A 13,753-nucleotide genomic window follows, 5' to 3' on the forward strand; every position below is an offset into this window, starting at 1 on the left:
ACTGCTCTACTGTCCAACCCCATCTTGCCCTGGTCATACAGTTTTTGGGCCTTAACAGGGGTCCCAATTCCACTCCACACCCCAGAGGGACTCAAGAGACTTCCCCAGGCTGTATGGGCTGTAAACCCAGTTCATTGGCTAAGGGTGCCTCAGGTCGGTACCTTCATGGTGCCAGAGTCTGGAGAACTCAATCAATCAATCAATCAATCAAGGCATTTATATAGCGCACTACTCACCCGGAGGGTCTCAAGGCGCTAGGGGAGGGGGGTCCGCTACTGTTCGAACAGCCAGGTCTTGAGCTGCTTCCTGAAGGCGAGGTGGTCCTGGGTCAGGCGGAGTTGGGTCGGGAGGGAGTTCCAAGTCTTGGCGGCGAGGTAGGAGAAGGACCTTCCCCCTGTGGTGGCTCTTCGGATGCGGGGAACGGCAGCGAGGGCATGGCCGGTCGATCGAAGCTGGCATTTGGGAGCATAGAAGTTGAGGCGGCTGTTGAGGTATCCTGGGCCTTGGTTGTGTAGGGCGGTAAACAGTCATAATATTGATTCCAAAATATAGAATGGACATAATATCGAAGTAAAAATATAGAATGGACAAAATATCGAATGGACACAATATAGTGGTTAAAAATATCGAATTTAAGGTAAGTAATATCGATTTTCAAAATATAGAAGTCAAAATATCGAAGTATACAATATAGGCATTAAATATATCGATTTTTTAATAATATCAATTTTTTTTAAAGTGTTTTGTATGTTAGTATATGTGTGAAAAGTGTATATTAATTTTTGTAATGTATGTTTAATGTATTTTAAGTAATGAATTTTATGTTATTTAATTTTTGCGTAATTTAATTCTGTAGCGGGTTGTGGGTTTATAGGGGAATAGGGTGGGAAGTAATTTAATTGTAATTAATTAAATATTTTAATTTAATTATTGGTATTCATTTTGAATTTATTGTTATTTTTTAATTGGTAATTAATTTGTATTAATTGCCAATTAATTTGTATTAATTGATTAATTGTTAATTATGTTAAATTTCTAAATTTATTTTCTGTAGCGGGTTGTGGGTTTATAGGGGAATAGGGTGGGAAGTAATTTAATTGTAATTAAGTAAATAATTTTTTTCATTTATTGGTATTGATTTTAAATATATTGTTAATTAATTATTAATTGGTAATTAATTTCTATTAATTGGCAATTAATTTTTAATAATTGGTAATTATTTTGTATTAATTAAATATTTGATAATTATGATAATTGTATTAATGTATTTTCTGTAGTGGGATGTGGGTTTATAGGGGAATAGGGTGGGAAGTAAGGTAATTGTAATTAATTACATATTAAAAATACGTTTTGTGTATTGATAATTAATTTACTGTTAATTTGTAATTGGTATTAATTTTTATTATTAATTAGTTTTTGTTGTTGAAAATTAATTAGTTGTTAAATAATTATGAATAGGTTATTAATTTTTAATAACTAATATGTAGTTGTATTTCTAATTAATTATTACATAATATTAAATTGGTTATTAATTTCAATTAATGTTTTATTGGTATTGATATTTAATTTATTTTTAATAATATATTAAATCATTACTTTCCCTACTGTTAAACTCACTGGAGTGGGAATAGTAATTTTCACCCTCCCGCTATCCAACGCTTTCCCTACTGTTGCACTCTCTGGAGTGCGAATAGTATTTTTTACCCCTACGCTATCCAACGCTTTCCCTACTGTTGCACTCTCTGGAGTGGGAATAGTAATTTTTACCCCTACGCTATCCAACGCTTTCCCTACTGTTGCACTCTCTGGAGTGGGAATAGTAATTTTTACCCCTACGCTAACCAACGCTTTCCCTACTGTTGCACTCTGGAGTGGGAATAGTATTTTTTACCCCTACGCTATCCGACGCTTTCCCTACTGTTGCACTCACTGGAGTGGGAATAGTATTTTTTACCCTCCCGCTATCCAACGCTTTCCCTACTGTTGCACTCTCTGGAGTGGGAATAGTAATTTTTACCCTTACGCTATCCAACGCTTTCCCTACTGTTGCACTCACTGGAGTGGGAATAGTATTTTTACCCCTATGCTATCCAACGCTTTCCCTACTGTTGCACTCTGGAGTGGGAATAGTAATTTTTACCCTTACGCTATACAACGCTTTCCCTACTGTTGCACTCACTGGAGTGGGAATAGTATTTTTTACCCCAACGCTATCCAACGCTTTCCCTACTGTTGCACTCACTGGAGTGGTAATATTAAATGTTACCCTCCTGCTATCCTACTGTAAAATATTGTACATTTTTTATTAATAACTTAAATTAATTATATCTTAATTTTAAGGTTATTTGAGTATTTTTAAGTATGTTTTAGTTAATTATATTTATTATTTCATTAATTTTAAATTACTTTTAAGACATTTTAAAAAATTCGATATTTTGACAGTCTATATTTTTTACAGACTATATTTTGGATTCGATATTTTTGTACTTACCTGTTTGTAGATTGGAATTCGATATTTTGGCATTCTATATTTTGGTGACTATATTTTGGTAAGTCTATATTTTGTCATTCTATATTATGTCAGTGATCCGTGTAGGGCTTTGTGTGCGTGGGTGAGGAGACGAAAGGTGATTCTCTTGTTGACCGGGAGCCAGTGCAGGTCTCTCAGGTGTCCGGAGATGTGGTTGCGACGGGGGATGTCCAGGATGAGTCGTGCTGAGGCGTTCTGGATCCGCTGGAGCCTCTTCTGGAGTTTGGCGGAGGTTCCGGCGTAGAGGGAGTTGCCGTAGTCCAGACGGCTGGTGACGAGGACCTGAGTGACCGTCTTCCTGGTCTCGGTGGGGATCCACCGGAAGATCTTTCGTAGCATGCGCAGGATGTTGAAGCACGTCGAGGAGACGGCGTTGACTTGTCTGGTCATGGAGAGCGTAGAGTTCGGTGGCGTCGTAGGTCCGGCGGGTGGGCTGGTGGCTGCGGGGGCCAGGGGTCCTGGCCCTGGGCACGGTCCAGGCGGGACGGGCGCAGACAGGCTTAACTTTGGCGCGCCTTCGGCGCACAATCGGCGCACCCACTGCGCGTGCGCACGGTTGCCATTAACTAAGGAGGGTTAAGCCCTTAGGCCAACCCCTCTCTCACCTTGGGCCTGCCTGTGAAGCATTTTTTTCCTTGACTAGTACAAAGAGGAAGACAAATGTTAGAGTTAGATGTGCCAGCTGGCCCACTGGCCATCTGGTCAGACAAACATCAACCTGTCATCTGTTTGGTCAGTCCAGCGACCAGATGACCTGGGCCGACCTGGCAACCAGTGTGTCCAGGTCGCAGCAAACGACAAGGCCAGTGCTCAGGAAGTTCCTTCCCAGAGTCAGCTCATCTGCTTCTTGCCTCCGGTCGTCTCTGATGGTGCCCGCTCTGGCCATCTGGTCAGCCTGCTGTCCTGCAAGGGAGCATGCCCCAATCATTTCAGCACAGGGGAAGAAGGAGAGGTCCCCCATACCACACACGGCACAGTGGAGGGTGCCACTCATGGGCCTGCACCTCGTGCCTCCCACCATCCTAGGTAGCTACTCTGCTAGTAATGAAACCCTGACCCAGAATCAGGTTGTCTACAAAGAATTAAGCATCATATACCCCACGAACATGCCCTGCACTAAGGGTGATGAAGACAGCCCCTTCCATCCACACGCTGGTCTTTAAGTGAGCAACTGTACACACTGGTCCAGAGGCCTGGTATCCCAGGCTAACCGAGGCTCCACAGCACTACGGTACCGTTACAGTTAAGTGGGGATTCTGACTTAAAGGCATTCAGCCATAATCCTACAGATGGCAGCTTTGCCCATTGGCTCAGCATCCAAGCAGAAACACCAAATGTCTGAACCTGTTTATATTCTCTCGTAATGAGCAGGTTTACTATTGCAAAAGCACAGCATCAGTATCTCGCAATGATCTAAAAATAGCTCATGCTCCCTATTAGCGGGTGAACAATCAAACACATGGTAAATTCTGTTTCAAAATGATGGAAAGAGGTGACAATGAAGGATCAAAAAGAAACGTCTCTATGAACGATTGGCCGTCACAAGCCTGTTGACCCTGTGGTAACTTTGCTGACACATCCTGCTTGAAACTCAAAAAGTCAAAAGGATCTCGAGGCCCGCTTTCATGGTCTGTATTCATACTGAAAATCGAGATCAAGCGAGCATTTGCATTCTGATGTGGGGACAATGGCAGGTGGGGAGATGGACTGGGGAAGTACGACTGTCAAACAATAACGCGGGTGTCCTAAGGCGAGCTCGTGGGAGAGAAACCCAAATAATCCGGAGTAATGAAATGGAAATGCTGCTGTACTTAGTAACATTACATTCTTATAAATATATATATACATACATTTTATTTTAAACTAAACTCCACTTAAACTACAGCCTGTCAATGAATTATGGAGATCAAAAGTCCAAGGTTATAAAGTTTCACAAAAACGAAGGGAACGTCATGCACAGAAAGCATATGATAAGCATATCTAAATGGCTGGCACAACGGCCTCTTTTAAAAGTAGGGTTACTTGGACAATCTGACAAAAACCGTCCATTACAGGCGCGCAAACCATATTCCATTGTTAGTTTTAATAGTTGCAGAGCACCTTTAGAGCAAGCGACAGTATCGCTTGCATCAATGCGGGGAATATTGTTGGTGCTATCTTCCTCCCCGTAGATATCTTCTAGCCCCCAACTGACTCAAACTTCCTATTGAAGACTCCTCCAATGATCAGCATGATTTTGTGGTCTAGGCTAGAAATAAAATTGGCTAGCTGGGCTATTGTTTTCGATTCTTTGCTAGGCGATTGAGGTCTATTGTAGATATTAATAATACAGACCATCCGTCCTTTTGCGTCCTGGAATTTTATAGCCAAGATATCGGAGCTATTGAGATCTATCTGTTTGACATCAATGTCTAATGTTATTACTCAGACGTGAGTCCCAGGCTCTCCACACCACTGGAGTCAAGCTATCCAGGCTGAATGAAGGCTGATAACCAGAAACCGGTCCTTGGATGCATGATTCCGGTCTGGGAAAGACATGGCTTGGTAGTTCGGACTGGACTGTTCCCATGGGGCACAGGGTCAGAGCTGATTTGCATATAGCCAGTGTCTAACCCAGGGTGGTGTGGAGTGCAAAACAACGATGGATTTAGGCCCAGATCCTTGTACTGGGGTGAATGTATGACATTGTTCTACATTCTGTCCATCAACTGTGTTTTTTGCAATTTTCACCCCGGGTGTGCTGGGTATACTCAGACGTGAGTCCCAGGCTCTCCACACCACTGGAGTCAAGCTATCCAGGCTGAATGAAGGCTGATAGCCAGAAATCGGTCCTTGGATGCTTGATTCCGGTCTGGGAAAGACATGGCTTGGTAGTTCGGACTGGACTGTTCCCATGGGGCACAGGGTCAGAGCTGATTTGCATATAGCCAGTGTCTAACCCAGGGTGGTGTGGAGTGCAAACAAACCGATGGATTTAGGCCCAGATCCTTGTACTGGGGTGAATGTATGACATTGTTCTACATTCTGTCCATCAACTGTGTTTTTTGCAATTTTCACCCCGAGTGTGCTGGGTATACTCAGACGTGAGTCCCAAGCTCTCCACACCACTGGAGTCAAGCTATCCAGGCTGAATGAAGGCTGATAGCCAGAAACCGGTCCTTGGATGCTTGATTCCAGTCTGGGAAAGACATGGCTTGGTAGTTCGGACTGGACTGTTCCCATGGGGCACAGGGTCAGAGCTGATTTGCATATAGCCAGTGTCTAACCCAGGGTGGTGCGGAGTGCAAAAAAACGATGGATTTAGGCCCAGATCCTTGTACTGGGGTGAATGTATGACATTGTTCTACATTCTGTCCATCAACTGTGTTTTTTGCAATTTTCACCCCGAGTGTGCTGGGTGTACTCAGACGTGAGTCCCAGGCTCTCCACACCACTGGAGTCAAGCTATCCAGGCTGAATGAAGGCTGATAGCCAGAAACCGGTCCTTGGATGCTTGATTCCGGTCTGGGAAAGACATGGCTTGGTAGTTCGGACTGGACTGTTCCCATGGGGCACAGGGTCAGAGCTGATTTGCATATAGCCAGTGTCTAACCCAGGGTGGTGTGGAGTGCAAAAAAACGATGGATTTAGGCCCAGATCCTTGTACTGGGGTGAATGTATGACATTGTTCTACATTCTGTCCATCAACTGTGTTTTTTGTAATGTTATTCTCGCCCAGATTATCAGGCCACCAGAGGGTCTACCTTTATTCGAATTACTAGCCGGAATGTAGAATGATCTATACCCTACTTTAAAATAATTTTCTATTCCCCATGTTTCTTGGAACAAAATAAAGTCCCCCCTATTAATATAGTCATGCGATGCAGGATCAGGCATATTTTTCCCTATGCTGCAATGTTCCAGGAAATTATTATCGCCTTGGCCTTACCCTTAGCGAATGTAGCTGTTAAATTGTTAGCTACACTTGTATTCTCTTTGGTTTTTGGGGTTAGCAATTTTGGATTTCCCCCCTGGTTCGTTGAAACGGGATATTTACCTGATTAACTGTTTCCCTTGTGTTGCACCTGTAGTTGTTTGCATGGGTATTGTGGTAAATAAAATTACCGGACTATTTTTCTATACATTAAATGACAATAAAGGATAGCTCAATAAATGAGAGGCAGAGTCCGTGGTATCTGAGTCATACGGGCTTTAATTATGGTTCTCGAGAGCCAGGACATCGAGTTCCATCACCACTAAGGTTCAGGAAGGGACATTCAACGTTTTATTAACATCACACATTATGTATAGTAAAACAGTATAATTGAAATGAATACAGTAGGCGTAACAGGTGGAACGAGAGAGAGATAAGAACACATGGGCGTAAAAGAAGGCGTGTACATGGGCGTACACGGAGGTGTGTACTGGAAACGTCACAGAAATGTCATAGGTGGGTGGATGCATATAGAAATTCTGTAGAGTCAGCAGAAACCTTTGGCTTAGGTGCGCGCGCAACTGAGCATGACGTGTAACTGGGGAAAGCTGAGGGGCTTGACTTTAGCTCTAGTAGAAGAGTCTGGTGTCTGGGTGTCAGAACGACCTGTACCTATAGCATATCTGGTATCTTATGTTTGGAGGATGTATTGTCTGAAGTAAAAGGTCTTTCGGGCAGAGGCCGTTCAATACTGAATGCTAGTGCGTGCATACGTGTCTTGGTGCAATGCGGGGGCCATGGGCCTACCATGGTAACGGGTTCTGTAAATCACTTGCAAGGAGGACAGGAAAGCCGGGCCCTTTGCTCTGCAGCCGGGAATATGTTTACCTATTTCACTAGACTGGAATGTGTTTTCGAGGAGGCTGAGCAGATAACTGTAGGCAAAATACTGTTTTGGCAGACAGTCCAGGCCGAGCCGGGCACCGCTTCGCTGGGCAGGAAGTAAGACAGAGGTCAGGGATGCATACCTAAACTGCAGTTTTCAGAGACAGAAGAGACTCGAAGCCTCAATTAAGGGCCTAGCTCGACTGAGCCAGAAAAACGTGGAAAACGTGTGCTTTTCATTAAAAGTGCACCATGTAAAGACGTTGGCACCATAGGCCTAGAAGCCAAATTAACATAGTTTTCATGGAGGACTGGATAACTGACATGTTAAGGTTGGACGCAAATGCATATGCGTCTTTGTGGCATGCACGGAAAATAAATTACACGACATACATGGAACATGGGTGCATGGATAGGGTGCGAGTGGGGGACACATTGATTACCTAAAAATTTCTATTTCCTCATTCCCTCCTTGGCCCCTACTACACCCTTTAGGATATGTCTATCTTCATGAGACTATCTATATGTTCGTATAGCATCATTTGTTCATCTTTTTTCATTCGGGAACGGGAACGTGAACTTGGACGGGGAATACAAGCTGTGGCGCACAAGCCGCAAATCGCTGGCCCACATTGCAGACAGAGACAACAACTGAATACTATGAGTAGTATTATTCCTAGGAACGACAGTAATTTCCATCCCCAGGCGGATATCACACTCCAAAGCCAACCGGACCAGGTCCAGGTGTCAGGATTCTGGTGCATCTGGTGAGCTATATTATGAAGCCTTGTTATTGCTTTGTATACTGATGGCGCATTATTAGGAATAAAAATGCAACAACTGGATCCGATGACTCTACAATCCCCGCCCCTATCGGCCAGGATGACGTCAAGGACAAGGCAATTTTGAAGAACAACAAGTCTCATAGCAGACTGCTCTTCGGTCAGGTTACCTAAAGCAAAAGTAGTTTAGTTCACTACTGCTTCCAAAGTTCTGGTCAATCTTCGTATTATCTTACTATTTTGGACGGGACCTATGAACCAGAAGTATCCTTTGATATAATCCTTATACTGGTCCCATGCTGACTCAGAATAATCGATAACTGGAGGAAGGTCTCTTTTATGTCTTTCATGCACAAGATGTGAATTTCGATGATAATCAGGCGGGGCTAGGAAAACAGGTGGCAATAGGAACGCAATATAACACGTTCCATTCCAATATAATGGCAGACGTACATAAGCTGTCTGACCACATATAAAATAAGAATGGCGGGAGGCTTTAAAAGTAGACTTGCCTTTATCACTGAATTCGACCACAGTATTACAATCACTGTGTCCTAGATGTATTGAACCATTTTTCCTGACACATAATTCGCCTTTTACTGGTAAAACGGTAATAAACGGCAAGTCCGAATTAGTCTCGGATTGAACGTTCAGAATCATGAGGTTAAGTGTAAAATTACCTAATCCATACACTTCATTTTCTAGATCGGTCCCTGTCCTTTGGGGAAGACCTTCCTTGTCTGGGAAACATATTTTATTCATAACTGTATTAAGGTTCCCCCATATCCAATTGCCTTGGGAAACCGTGGACTTACTGTCTAGGGAGGACATTAAAGTAAACCATGCACCACACAAACCATTATGTGTGAACGGATAAGGAAAGAGGGGCAGAGCTCCCTTGTATTTCTGATAGGGAGGGAGTCGGCCACATACCCAGCAATTGGTGACATTGCTGGTCTGGTGAGAATGGTGTAACATCCGGATAAAAGTATTGTTACGCATTGCTAATCGATAGGACAGCTCGTGAGGGGGCAGGTCACTGAAAGTGTGCTCTACAGTGTCATTAGAGGAAGCATGTACATGTGAACCAAGAGGAAAGAAAACATGTAGCATTAAACTTATGCATATCATCATAAGACTCAGAAGAAACATAAAAATCAAAGTAATGACGCATCTGCTATGCAGATTCTTGCAATATTTTTCTCTCTTTTCGATTCGCCTATCTCTCTGACTACTTGGGTCTATCTTATACATGTCAGAAACCTGTCTAACCGCTTCACCCGAGGGGGACTTAAACAATTAAACGCTGTCTGACTTACTAGACCTCAATTTGGCTCGATACTCCTGCTGGGGAATTTTCTCTAACAGGGGGAGTTTAGAGTCTGTAGCGGGGCAGTCCTTGGGAAAAGTCTTTGGACACAGTCCATAAAAGCGTTTAACGTGGCTGGAGTGTAACCACCCCTTCCGGCCTTCTATCTTCACTGCGGTCCTCGTCGTCAACAACACCAATTTGGGCTCCTTCCACCTGGGTTCGAGAGGGCTCGATCTGTCAAAGTTGCGGACCAATACCAGGTCTCCTGGAACGATTTCATGCGGTTTCACCTGGGTATTGTCCGGGAAGGCAGCCGCGACCTGTGAACGACAAGATAGTAGTGCAGACATCAAGGAAGCCAAGTAATCTGTCAGCATAGTACTTTCAACATCAGTTATTTTTCGGGGCATAGGCGTACCCCACATATTTGGAGGACGTCCAAAAATTACTTCATACGGGGACAATCCGGTCCTGGAATGGGCAACCATTTGCATGTAAAAGAGGGCAACCGGCAAAGCTACCATCCAATCTACTCCTTTTTCTGCACAGACCTTCGCTAACCGTGTTTTCAGGGTTTGATTATGTCTCTCGACGAGACCAGCGGCTTCGGGGTGTCGTACGCAGTGGAATTTCCACTGGTATCCTAACAGGAGTGATACCTGTTTCATGAGCTCGGACGAGAATGGCTGACCATTATCAGAGTACACGACACGGGGCAAGCTGTATCGCGGGAAAAATTCACGGACCAGCTGTTTAGCAGTGGTTACAGCAGTGTAATCTGGGACTGGATATGCTTCTGTCCATCGGGAAAGGGCACATACAACTATGAGGACATACTTGAATCCTCGGCATCTGTCCATCTGGATATAATCCATCTGGAGGACTTCAAAAGATTGGTCAGGAGGATGAAATCCACCTTGTTCCACGGGAATACCTTTGCCTGGATTGAACTGACAACAGATCATGCAGGTACGCACTTTCTGTTTCGCTGCTGCACGTAAATGCTTGTTGAACCAGATGTTCTGAATGCTGTCTAACATGGCTTTCTCTCCTAAGTGTGCTGGACTATGTGCTGTATTAATGATGACTTGAACCATAGAGTCGGGGAGGAACCATGTGGCTCTTCCCTTCGTCATCCATCCTTGATCTGTCTGGATCCCTCCTTGTTCAGTCCATTTCTTGATTTCATCTGGGGTTGCATGTGTCTGTATGTCGAGTACATCTAGTGTGGGATCCTTAACTGTCATGCAATGTGTCGGTGTAGTTACTTCAGTCTTTGTCGTGTCAGTCGGGATGTCTGTTTGAGTCTGAGCTGTGAGTTTGGCTGTTCGGTCTGCCAGGTCGTTACCCTGGGAAATGATGTCGGTGACTTTAGTATGTGCCTTGCACTTCATGATAGCTATGGCTGTAGGCAAATGTATTGCTTCTAACAGGGCTTGAATGAGGGGACCGTGTTGTATCTTGGCACCGTGAGAAGTTAAAAAACCTCTTTCTTGCCAGAGAACGCCGAAGTCGTGAACGACTCCGAATGCGTACTGTGAGTCTGTATATATGTTTACTTTCTTGTTCTTAGCTAGTATGCAGGCTTGGGTCAGAGCGATGAGCTCTGCTGCTTGAGCAGACAGTGTGTCAATACAATGTGTTTCTATGACTTCAGTTTCAGTGGTCACTGCATATGCGGCTACTAATTCTCCTGTACTTGTTCTCATACATGAACCATCTACATAAAGTGTCAGGTCTGGGTCGGGCAATGCAATGTCTGTCAAGTCTTGTCTGGGCTTTGTCACGGTATTAATGACTTCCACGCAGTCATGTGGTGTAGGGTCTGCTGTAATCGAGGGTAACAGTGTGGCAGGGTTGAGTATATTGCAACGTCTGATTTCTATGTGTGGTTGGAACAACGTCAGTTCATATCCTGTCAGTCGTGCTATGGTCAAGTGCTGAGTCTGGGTTCGGTTTAGGAGAACTTCCACGGAGTGTGGAACCTGTACGGTCAGGGGATGTCCTAGCACTATTGAGTCGCTTTGTCTGATAGCTAGAGCTGTTGCTGCAACTGATTTTAGGCACGCAGGCAAAGCCTGGGCTACTGGATCCAATGTACTAGAAAAATAAGCACAAGGCTTGTGTTTTCCTGCTTGATCTTGTGTGAGAACAGATAATGCTGTGCCATCGCGCTCAGTAACAAAAAGTGTAAAAGGTTTGCTGTAACATGGTGTTGCTAAAACAGGTGCTTGACATAGGGCTTTCTTCAGTTCATCAAAAGCCTGTGTATGTTCCTGAGTCCAAGGGAGGACAGTCGAAGTTGCTGCCTCCTGTGTTGTCAACTGTATGAGTGGCTTGGCTAGATATGCATATTGAGGAATCCATTGTCTGCAGTAAGAAGTGAGGCCAATGAAGGCCCGTACTTCCTTTTGTGTCTTGGGATGTGGCAGATGTGCAATTAACTGAATACGATCAGGTGTCAACTGTCTACCCCTCTTGGACAGCAAGTGTCCAAGGTATACCACTTGCTGGGCACAGAATTGTAGCTTCGAAGGGGACACTTTATGCCCCTTTTCGGCCAAAAAATACAAGACTGTCAGTGATGCGCGTTCGCAATCACGTTCGGTCCGTGCTGTGATTAACAGATCGTCAACGTATTGAAGTAGGGCAGTGTCAGTAGGCATGTGAATACAGTCTAGTTGTCGTTTTAATGCTTGGCTGTAAATACTAGGACTCTCTGTGAACCCTTGAGGTGCACGTGCAAATTTGAAGCTTCGGCCATCTAAACAGAATCCGAAAAGGTACTGGCTTTCCGGATGAATGGGAACACTAAAGAAGGCGTTCTTAAGATCGATTACAGTAAAGAACGCAGCTTCGGAATCAATGGCAGTCAATAGGGAGGAAATATCTGGAACCACTGGGTACTGGGGTATTATGCATTTATTCAGTTCTCGAAGGTCTATCACCAATCTATAGACTGGTGGTGCATACGGGTCAGTTCGTTTAAGAATCGGAATGATTGGAGAATTACATACATTGGAGTCAGTTTCTACAACTACTCCTTGTGTAATGAGCTCGTCAATAATTTTCAGTAAGGCTGCTACAGCCTCGGGTGGTAATTTGTATTGGCGGATTCGGGGCAGTACAACACCTTGTTTGAGAGTGACACAATATGGTGTAATGTGCATACAACCTACATCAGTTGGACCTTGTGCCCATAAGTGCTGTGGTACATTCTGCAATCTTGGATCAAAATCTCTCAACACATAATGTCCTTTAAAATCACGTAAAAACAATCTCACTCCTTCCGGAGAACAACATATCACTGCTCCTAATGCTTTCAACGTTTTTATACCAAGCAAGTTTTCAGGACATGATTTCGTAAGTAACAAGTCTGTAGTACGAGACAATGGACCAACTTCTAAGGAAACTGGCTTTGACACTTCGTTAACAATAGGCTTTCCTGAAAATCCAAGGGAAACATTCTGTGAGCCTGAGAGGGGTGCACCTGGAACCTCGTCATGACTGATGGTAGTTCTGCTCGCCCCTGTGTCAATCAAAAATTTTCTGTCTTTCCCTAATACCTGACTATGTACATAGGGACCCTCTTGATCTACAGGAACCTCAATAGGGGCAAGCCAACCTCCCTCTCTAGGCTGTTTCATGAGTACTGCTGATAATCGGGGTAATCTGACTGTGCATACTGGTACATTTGCTGTGTAACATGTTGCATGGCTGCAATGGGTTGGGGCTGGGGTACTGCTACTGTCTGTTGTGCATTCTGTGGAGGTTGCGTGTTCTGTGGAGTATTCTGTGGAACATGTTCTGGTCTAGGTGGACGCGGTCTTTCTTTCGTCCTGCCTGTAGCAATATTGTATTTCAGAACGGTACATTCGTTTATATAGTGACCTGGCTGTTTACAGTAGTTGCAATTCCCTTTAACAGGAGCTGCAGAGTTACTAGTCTGTGTCGTACCCCTCTTCTGACCATCTGCTGGAACGGACTGGGCAACTAGCACTTTCATTTTCGTGTCTTTCATACGTCTCTGTTCATGTTCATGTTCCTCTCTGATTCGGTTCTGGTGGTACTGTAACATTTGTAACATTTGGGAAGGGGTATTCGCTTGCCATGTGCTTTCAACTTTCAATACTCTGTTTTTAACCTGTGGTAAGGAATTCTCGACTAGTTTGGTCACAAAAAGATGTGGATATGATTCACTACTTGTTTTCAGGCCGCTATTAATAATGAAACATTTCTCGAATCTAGAATAAAAATCACTAGTGTCTTCGTCTTGTTTCTGTTTGCAGGCTGAGATCGCATCCCAGTTTTCCTTTTATCTGTCAATAACC

This window comes from Lissotriton vulgaris, chromosome 1_1 (assembly GCF_964263255.1).
Source record: "Lissotriton vulgaris chromosome 1_1, aLisVul1.2, whole genome shotgun sequence".
Classification (NCBI taxonomy): Eukaryota; Metazoa; Chordata; class Amphibia; order Caudata; family Salamandridae; genus Lissotriton; species Lissotriton vulgaris.